Source organism: Saccoglossus kowalevskii, chromosome 8 (genome assembly GCF_978046115.1).
Source record: "Saccoglossus kowalevskii chromosome 8, keSacKowa6.1, whole genome shotgun sequence".
In the NCBI taxonomy this organism is placed as follows: Eukaryota; Metazoa; Hemichordata; class Enteropneusta; family Harrimaniidae; genus Saccoglossus; species Saccoglossus kowalevskii.
Window position 1 is genome coordinate 12,684,520 of NC_140648.1, and position 9,517 is coordinate 12,694,036.

General features: G+C 36.5%; 1 pseudogene; it reads left to right on the forward strand.

Annotated features, from left to right (window-relative positions):
* The first annotated feature begins 1,285 nt into the window (after positions 1–1,285).
* On the forward strand, positions 1,286–6,492 carry LOC144359958 (uncharacterized; annotated as a pseudogene).
* Positions 6,493–9,517: the final 3,025 nt, after the last annotated feature.

Here is a 9,517-nt window from a genome sequence, read left to right on the forward strand (position 1 = left end):
TGTATGTATATGAATACCCATCATTAGCATTTTCCACGAGTTGATATAGCTGTGTTTATTAGTATTACGAACGAATCAACGAATCGGTGCATTTTCCAATACGCATGTTCATTGATTATTTTGGAACATACAATGAGTGTGAAATAGCCTCCATTTCTTGACGTAAACTTTACAACACTATAATGTATATAATAACATCACATAATATAGTATGCCATTCCTGTCCGCTGTGCACGAAATCACAGTATCCTTGTCAAAATGATTAGTGGAATAAATCAAACCTGCCCCCGCCCCCCATTTTTTTTAAAGAGCCCCGTGGAAGATATGCCTTTAGTTACCCTCTATAAGATCTAATCTAAAATCTAAACAAGTTTTGACGAGATTGAGTGGATGATACATTTAATTAATAGACAATTTCCACCATTTTGATGATTTGCAGGTCCATACAGACTTTTCATCTTCAAATTGTGTCGCATGTCTTATCTTTTGAGATGTTTCTGTGAAGAAGGACTGCAAAAAAAAGCTACATTATTTCCATCGACAAGACCCTCCTAGGAATTTTAGCTAATTTACGAGAATGTCGAAATAGTGCTTCTTAGTTAAGCCATCAAAGATATATTATTTGAATAATTATGGCATTAACAGAAAATCATCACATCACTCAAAACAGAATGTAATTTCTTAGCTTCACAGCAGTTTGACGCGAGGATGAACTGCAATTGTATGTACATGAATAATGACATACGCAAACACAACAAATGTTCTTCTAAACATGCACATACCCAATGATGTTTTCCAGCTTCCATTCTTATTCAAGGTCATGTCTAATAGAGCTTCTCACCAATGAATCTGTAGTGACTTCTCCAAGGGTGGGGTAAATTCCAAACTAATATTCTGCACATTCTGAAATCATTTTGTTCCAAACCAATTCAACCTTTTTTCTATTTAAGGTGATAAAAAACCAATGGCGAAAATAAAGGAATTGGTCAGGATTTTAGAGAATGAAGAATATCTAAAAACAAACAAAAATAATATAAATTATGTATTTTGTGTATTCCTACATACCTGTCCCAAGTAATATCAGAGGTAAGTGAATCTAGTGTTTTTGCCACCAATAACTCCAGCACCAAATTATCGAAGCAAGCCAATGTTTATGTGACTATTGCCACAATATACGAGTCTATTCAAGAAACAGGTACTACATATGAGAGGATTTGTAAAGCTAATGGATATACATATAAGTGTTTATCATAAATAATGTATTTCACCAATAGTATAAAATAATATGACCACTAGTTTGCACAACATAACTCCTACACCAGAATATGAACCTTGTTCAGCATCTATATCTACAGGCTTGTTTGGTAAATCACTGAGGATCCTTGAGGAACCGCTAGCTGCAGCCAACAGGTTTGATGGATTTGTTCATGTTGAGTTCGAAATCTTTCCGTTCATTTTTCATCTGCTTGCAGTATTATCAACACTTCCGATATCAATTCGAAGAGAGTCTCATCCTCATCGACTTCAGTGTCTTCACACTCTGTAACAACTTTTATACTACTACTACACTGAATGTTCAACTTTTCACAGCCTATTAAAGTATAATGAATAAATGCATGAATAACTGCATAAGTTTACACAATGAAGGTAATTCCAGAAATATCCCTCTTTATCGTCTATATAGTTACAATTTGATTTATTAGCTACATTACACACAGTAATCTGAGACAAACAAACAATGCTCATAATAGTCATTGTGCTAAATCTAAAAAAATGGGAAATCAATTGACTTAACTTTTTCCTTAAATTCACCTAGTGTTTTTGCCACCAATGACTTTTTAAGGCAGCGATGGCTGTTCCACACTTTGTATAAAGGCATTTTCAACTGTACATTGCATGGTCATAAAAATAATAGTCAAATGTAATTCAATTTTCATGAAGTGAACAGTGAACACTCCAACAGTGAAAATTCTCAAAATTTGTCAAAGCCATGACATTGATTTGGGTTTAGAATATTGAATCCAGTGCATCATATACAAATACTTTATACATTAATTAAAAATATAAAATTGAACCATACAATCTGAATTGTCAATGCATATTTGCCACAACCATATTGTTTCAGACTCCAAGCCAACAGTGCAATGCAACCAACACATTTTTGACAGTGAATTTTGAAAATCTTTAAGAGATAAACTTTGTGTGAAGTTTATTTGAAACAGCAAGCAAATGACGACTTTAGATAGAATATTTAAACTTCCCTATTACGATATGTGCTTGTGCAAAGAAAAACTATATCTGTACAAGTCTGACAAAATTCATAAAATGATAAAAAGGGCTGATGAAGACTGCTTCATAGTTGTACATTTTTAAATATCCCATTTATTGAATGTGTTTTAGGTTTATTTCGCAGGTGCAAATATGAATATTGAAATGTTGCTATTCGTGCATTAAACCATTTCAGAGTGAAGCAAAATAATACAATAGCCAGGATAGATATCGTGGAGCTATGCCTTCTAAAAATATGTGCATGGGATCATGTTCCAGACCAGACGTTATTGAAAAATGTGTCAATATCATCAAGAATTACATTTAATAGCAAAGCACATACATAATCAAAACATACAAACCAATAAACATACACTGATTATGCAATAATATAAAACAGTTACCTCTACAATAACTAAAAAAAAATGATTATTTCTAATAAAACTAAAAATTTGGCAAGGGATCCCGTCAGTCTAGCTTACCAGGGCCACGGGCATAAGCGCGGCTAACATCAAGGTCACAGAGGATGAAGGTCACTGTGCCACCAAGGTCGTGTGTGGCCGTGAAGGTGACCGAGCAAGTGAGGGATAGCCTGGAGAATGGCTACTGAGAAACTGATGACTGAAGTGACCCCCATGAAATAACCCAATTCTTGAGTTATTTGATGAAAGGATGCTTCAGCCCAAGGGGTATATGAAATATGCGCGGCTTGGGGAGCAGGATCTTGGGTGACATGTGCGACCCAGGTGTAGGCATGAAACAGTTCTTTATCGAAATTCCTATTGCAGAGCCAATTGGGATTTTTTTCTTCGTGATAACTTTTGTCATGACATCCAACACCGTTTCAAACGTGAAAAGGAACAATCTTCAAATTTAGAAGATATTTTTGATGGACAAATATCTCAAAAGCTATGTCAAAATTGGATCCTTCTCTTCAAAAGATAATATTTCATTAATGTGGAATACAGATGGCGTTCCAGTATTTAAGTCATCTTATTTTTCCATTTGGCCATTGTATTTCATGGTGAACGAACTTCCTCTCCATGAACGAGTTAAAAGAGAGAATTTGATATTTGCCGGCCTATGGTGTGATACAATAAAACCAAAAATGCTAACATTCTTGAAACCATTCCATAATATTTTTACTAAACTGGAACATGAAGGTTATATGTTGAAACTAGCACTGGGAGGAATTTCACATCAAAAGTGATTTTGATGAGTGGTGCTTGTGACCTTCCAGCAAGAAGTATGATGTGCAACTCGATTCAGTTTAATGGATTCTATGGCTGTTTGAAGTGTTTGCAACCTGGTAAGATGGTGAAAACCCCAAAAGGAAGGCATGTCCACACTTTTCCTTTTATTAATGAAAACTACTAAGAACCACTCAGAACACATGAAAGCATATGTACAGATGCCAGAACTGCCACTGCCCAGGGTAAGTAGTAAAGTTCCATTACCACATAATTATTATTTTCACCTCTGCAGCCAGTAGGTGACCATGACAAGGATTCGCTAACTAATGTATGATATACTTCTAATCTGAATATGCTAAGTGTCTTGTGAACGAGCATGAATCTTTTATTTTAAAATTGATTGTATACATATCTATACATGTTTTTTTTTCATTTTACTAAATATTGATTTCTGGAATAAATAAACTAAACTATTGGGATAAATATGCATGTTGAGTTTTTCGATAATAGTAATCAAGATGGTCGAATAGTGACTGTTCAATCGATTCTGTCATTTCAGAACCAGACACTGGTTACACTTCAACCTACTGTGAAATACTTTATTTTCGCATGTGAAGAATGAAAGGCCAGTTAGTGCGATTTTATTTTCACGCAAAACATTGTCACACTTTCTTTTGTTCTGTTGGATAGGTTTCATTGCTTCATAACATTGTGGATGATAAAAAAAAAACATTTTCACGTTTTCTTCTGCAATAGCACTTAACAACTGAAAAAAAAAAAAATTCATTTATGTATAATGCATTACAATAGAACAGGCAATTATCGCTGATGTTGGCTGGATTTTCTGTGTCCAAATTCACAGACTTAGAGAATCTGCGGTATGCCATTAATTAAAAATAAAGAACAAATACTAGAAACTACATTCAAATCAGCAACTAGATGCTGTTTTTAAACAATATGGAATAATCCTGCACTGCCATTTGTGTTATCTTTATTGTTTAAACTCCTGCCAAAAAATGCGCACACTTGTAAGTGAAGCGTCACTGATTAGATTTGTCCTACATAGATGCTAGTATTTTTGGCTAGTATGATGAAATTGTTTACACGTATCTGTTGAACGACTTATTTAGCTGGTTGCGAGCGAATGGCTGTGTTATATGTCATCGTTTAGGCCCATGCAAGGTTCTGGACGGAACTTGGTTCAGTGATTTGGAACAAATTACGATATAACCGTCGCTATTCGGACTACTATTTCTGACAGTTACTAATATAGTGAACGATTAATCAAAAGATATGACGTATTCAGTACTTAGTGTGATTGGCTGTATGATTGAAGGTTACGGCTTTGTAATTGGTTAAGGTTTTGAAAGTAAATAAAGTAACTGTTGTTTTAGTTGGTCTTGGCGAGTACACAGGGAGAGACGCAGTCTTGGAGCAGTCGTGGGGCTAGTCTTGGGTCAGCCTTGCGATAGTCTTGGGGACTTTTCCCCAGGGCGCTGTGTCTTATAGAGTGCTCGACTGACCGACTAAGACGAGAGTTGAAACGTATTTCGTTGTGTGTGTCTTATTTGAATGTAAAGTATAAGTGACTTTCCCGATCCCGTACCTCAAGGGGACGCGATATAGAGCCGAGACGAGATTCCCCCCTGACACGTGTGGAGAACCCAGAGGAGGAAGAATTCCCCCCTCGTACTAGTGTCCAAACATGATTTTGTTTTAATATTTATTTCTCACATTTTGATTTTATGTTAGGATTGTGTATAGGTATTCCGGAGTTTGTTATGCCTTACTCTATTGTCCATGATACTTCCTGTGAAGTTCAATGTTAATCATATTTAGTTAGATGTTTGCACGAAATTTAACTCTACACAAAATGACCTTTTGTGAACATAGTGTTTTTCTCATTTTACAGGAAAACCGAAAATGGAATAAAAGGACCGTGCTGGCTGGGAGAACTCTCTTTCCATGATCTTGCGGGAGGAACTGGCATAGACTATATGCACTATATTTTACAAGACGTTATGAAAACTCTGTTTTAATTATGGTTCAATACCACAAATTCTGGAGAAGACTTCAGTATTTCACATAAAGTTCATATTATAGACAACCACCAAATGACATTTCTGAAAGTACTAGAAGGCGTCAGAGGTGCGGTATTTTTTACTTTATTACGGACTTACAGTTGTGTTAGGAATACTACCTGACTGTTTACTATCAACATTTTGCCTTACTTACTGCAGCTATCTTCAAGAATCAATCGCCTATGAACAACTTGAATTAGCTGACAAATTCTTGCAACATTTCTGTTTTTTTTATATTCCATTCTCTATGGAGAAAGATATTTAACACATAATGTACATACGCTTTTACATTTGGTGGAAGATGTTGAAATTTATTTGATGGAACTCGGAATGTTTCAAATTGTTAGTGATGTGTCCTTTGTTTAAAAATATGCCTAGCTTGGTTGAAGGTTTGAATCATAGTCAAGAAGCAATGGCTTTCTACAAGAAACTGTCAAATAACGACAAGGCTACCTTGGTACATTTGGAACGAAATCTCTATGCACTGCGGTCTTCGCAGGTATGTGATCTTGAACAAATAGATTTGAATGCAGTTTTGGATGTGTTTGCACACACGCCTCCTGGTAAAAGCATGAGGAAATTTCATCACCTAAAAATTGGTTCTACTATATATCATTCATTGTCTTATCCAAGAGCTTTTAAAAAAGCAATTCCTACACTATCATATACAAGTGCAATTATAATGAATATGGCATGATCAAGTTTTTTTTTCTCGATGAAACCAAGTTGCCTGTGCGAGTGCATTGTAATTGTTCTGTTCATAATTTAGCAAATGTTAAAAAGTTACCAGTGAAGAGGGATGTGGCTTCTGCCTTCCATTTGTCAGTTGTGAATGTTTCAAATGAAGTAATATGTATTGATTTGATTAGTATTGCTGCAAAGTGTGTTTTTATGAATTTCACAGACAATGTTTTGTGGGCAATTTACTAAATCTAAAGGAAAGGAACTAAAACTCAAATGTACATGTCATATTTCTTGGATAGTTGAATGATATTTAGTGTGTATCTATATATTGCTGTATCGCTGCACTATGAGTACACACAATGACGCGTCCTGGAGTGTGAGCTACCAGAGCTCTCCACTGATCTTACTGTATACATCTATAATGCTACTTTTCACACTCGCCCTCTGTCTTTGTCGGATTCATGATTTTCGTGTGGATGCAGTTGCACATATGATATAGACTGGAGATAATTCCTGGCTAATACAAAGGGTAACATGTGTTATCTATCATACACCTTGTATTGTATTGCCCAGCCTTGTAACGCTATTGGAAGTGCGCCTTCACATCAGGGAAATAATTTCCTGTATCATGCCCGGCCCAGTGCATTCAGTTTTCATCAATCAAAACAAAACGAAATTACGTTGTCGTGCAGTGGTAAAATTATAATTACTGGTACACCTATAAAGCATGGGATAAAACATTTATGGACTTGGGCTCCTTCTTCCAGCCATATCTGGGCTCTCTGGAATTTGCTAGGTAATAGTAAATTTACTAATCAAGAAAAAAAAGTATTAGTAAACTTTGTCTGGAAACTGCGGAGCATTATCCCGCGACCGAGCACAACGGGGAAGAGAGAAGGAGAGGGAGGTGTCCCCTCTGTCGTCCGCCGAAAACAAGAACAGCACGCTGAAAATGGTGCTTGCTGGTGCAACCTGAACTCTAATTTTGTGTGTAATTTCATGACATCAAATTAGGCAGTCTGCTCCACAAAATGTACCATTTATGATGGTAAAACAAAACATTACAACAAAATATGCAATGTAGACACCAGAACCTTTATTTGAATAACTAACTAATTAATTAATTAAACATATTCATGATAAGCTCACATTGTTAACAGTGGGGAAAATAGTCATCATTCAAAAGTTCACTGCCTAGAACACAGGTCATCCTGTGAATAAATTTTCACAGGAAATTTCTCAGAAAAAAACTCTATGCCAATCAATATTATTATGAAGTAATCTCCCGTGCTCATCGTGCAAACCCGCATGTTGACGTTTATGACGACACAAAATGACTATTTATTTTCATCGAAATTTCTGATTTAAAGTGAAAAAGTAACTAAAGTAACTTTCGGTCTTGTAACTCGATCTCAATGCTAAGAATGCTCGGTAAGAATGTTACACAAATTATAGTATTTTTCGATCGATAAAAATATAAACAAGACGTCCGAATGAAATTGGTAGGGAAAAATTAGATTGTATGTCGCACCAAAGAGCTACGAAACCGCATCTAACCTTCCATTATTTCTGAAATCGTGCTGCAGTACAATCAACTTTCCGTTTCTTGGTGCTGTCAGGGTTAGGACACCCATGGGTTTCTGGTTCTGAACACGATTTAGCGGTTTCTCCATCTCTCGTGAAAAATACTCGTCGAGCAGTTGTCTGCTCCTTTTTGACGTAGTCTCCATTTTCAATAAATAAACAAATCACGTGTTTGATAAGGGCGACATGAAACCGTCCCATACTGAGAGTAAAGTCGCGGGGTATCTCGACCCAAGACACTTCGACCCAAATTGAACATCTCGACCCACCGCATCGACCCGACCCTATTCTAAGTGTGGCGACGCGAACCTCTATCTAGTTCAACGTTGTTAATGTTGCCCTTCGAAAAAATATAAAATTCTCACGATCCTGTGTATCGTGCTGTGTTATGAATGCTGTGTTTGAATGAACGACATCTATTGATTCGAAACATTGAACACAGTGAACATGATCGAATTGATTTAATATTTAGCCAATCTTGAATAACACACGCGGTGCTTCAAATATAAGTCTGCATGTCTACAAGATAAAAACAAATACTAGTAGTTTGTTAACGCCATTTCACGCCCTTTGTTACATGTCAATATTAGTGGCAACACGTTCCGGTGTCACCTCCTTGAAGAATAACTTATCACCCATTAAGCGCAATGGATCAATCCAAAAATGACGTCCCTTTCAGGGGTCGCGTGCTGTGAAATGAACAGCAAAAGCAGCAAAAAATAATAAATCAGTGAAACAAACACTGTGGTCTACGCGCACTGGGAAAAGTACGACGCTATTGGGATTGGGTCGAGGCGGCGGGTCGTCTGAAATAGGTGGGTCGAGATGTCTAGGGGTCCTGGATGAGTTGTCCAATGAAAAATGGGTCGAGATGTCCAGCACCCTCTTGAACACATGTCGACTAAACTACGCATGTGCGATGACACCAAAATAACTTTAGAGTGGAAAAATACAATCAGTGGCAGTTCCGTGTTGATCGCGATCACCATGTAACAATTGTTGCAATCTTAGAAGTAACGGGACATTGTTTAACTTTAAAATGGCAATCACTCAAACCGTAACGCGTGATGACCACAGTCGAGTCTTGACAATTAAATGAGGGCGATTTGCGAGGGTATTTTGTACAAAATGTGTTCGTAAATCCTACTAATAGATATTTTTTTTGTTCGTAAATCTTGTCCAAATTTCGTAATTTACGACATTTGCGAGCGACAGCGAAAGCACAGCATGATATCCAGTTCATAAAGTTTGCCCAAAGCCATATTTATATTTTTATCACACTTCTCGCAATACTACACATTATGTCTGGTTTGATTACTCATTCTCTGATGATTGTTTGGTAAGGATATGTGAAGAAAATTTCCCCGTCGTAATTTTTCATAAGTAGCTGGAGATGATTTTCATGATTTCTATCTGAATTCTTTTATATTCAGCTTCGAAATAGACATTAAACAGCGAATCATGTCAAACTCGGAATTAGACAAAGTTACGCGATCGTCACGTTCATTGTGATAGGTGATTTGAAAGTCACAGCTTTCAAGTGAAACTATTTTCTCTCTGATTAGTTTCACCAGAGCAGAATACCCTGGAACCACTTCAACAACAAAAAAGCGAATCCTGCCACGATATCTCACCTGAATCTGGTACATTTTGACTTGGGTAAGAAAGATGTGGAAATCTATATACGATTCAGAACACACACTCAGG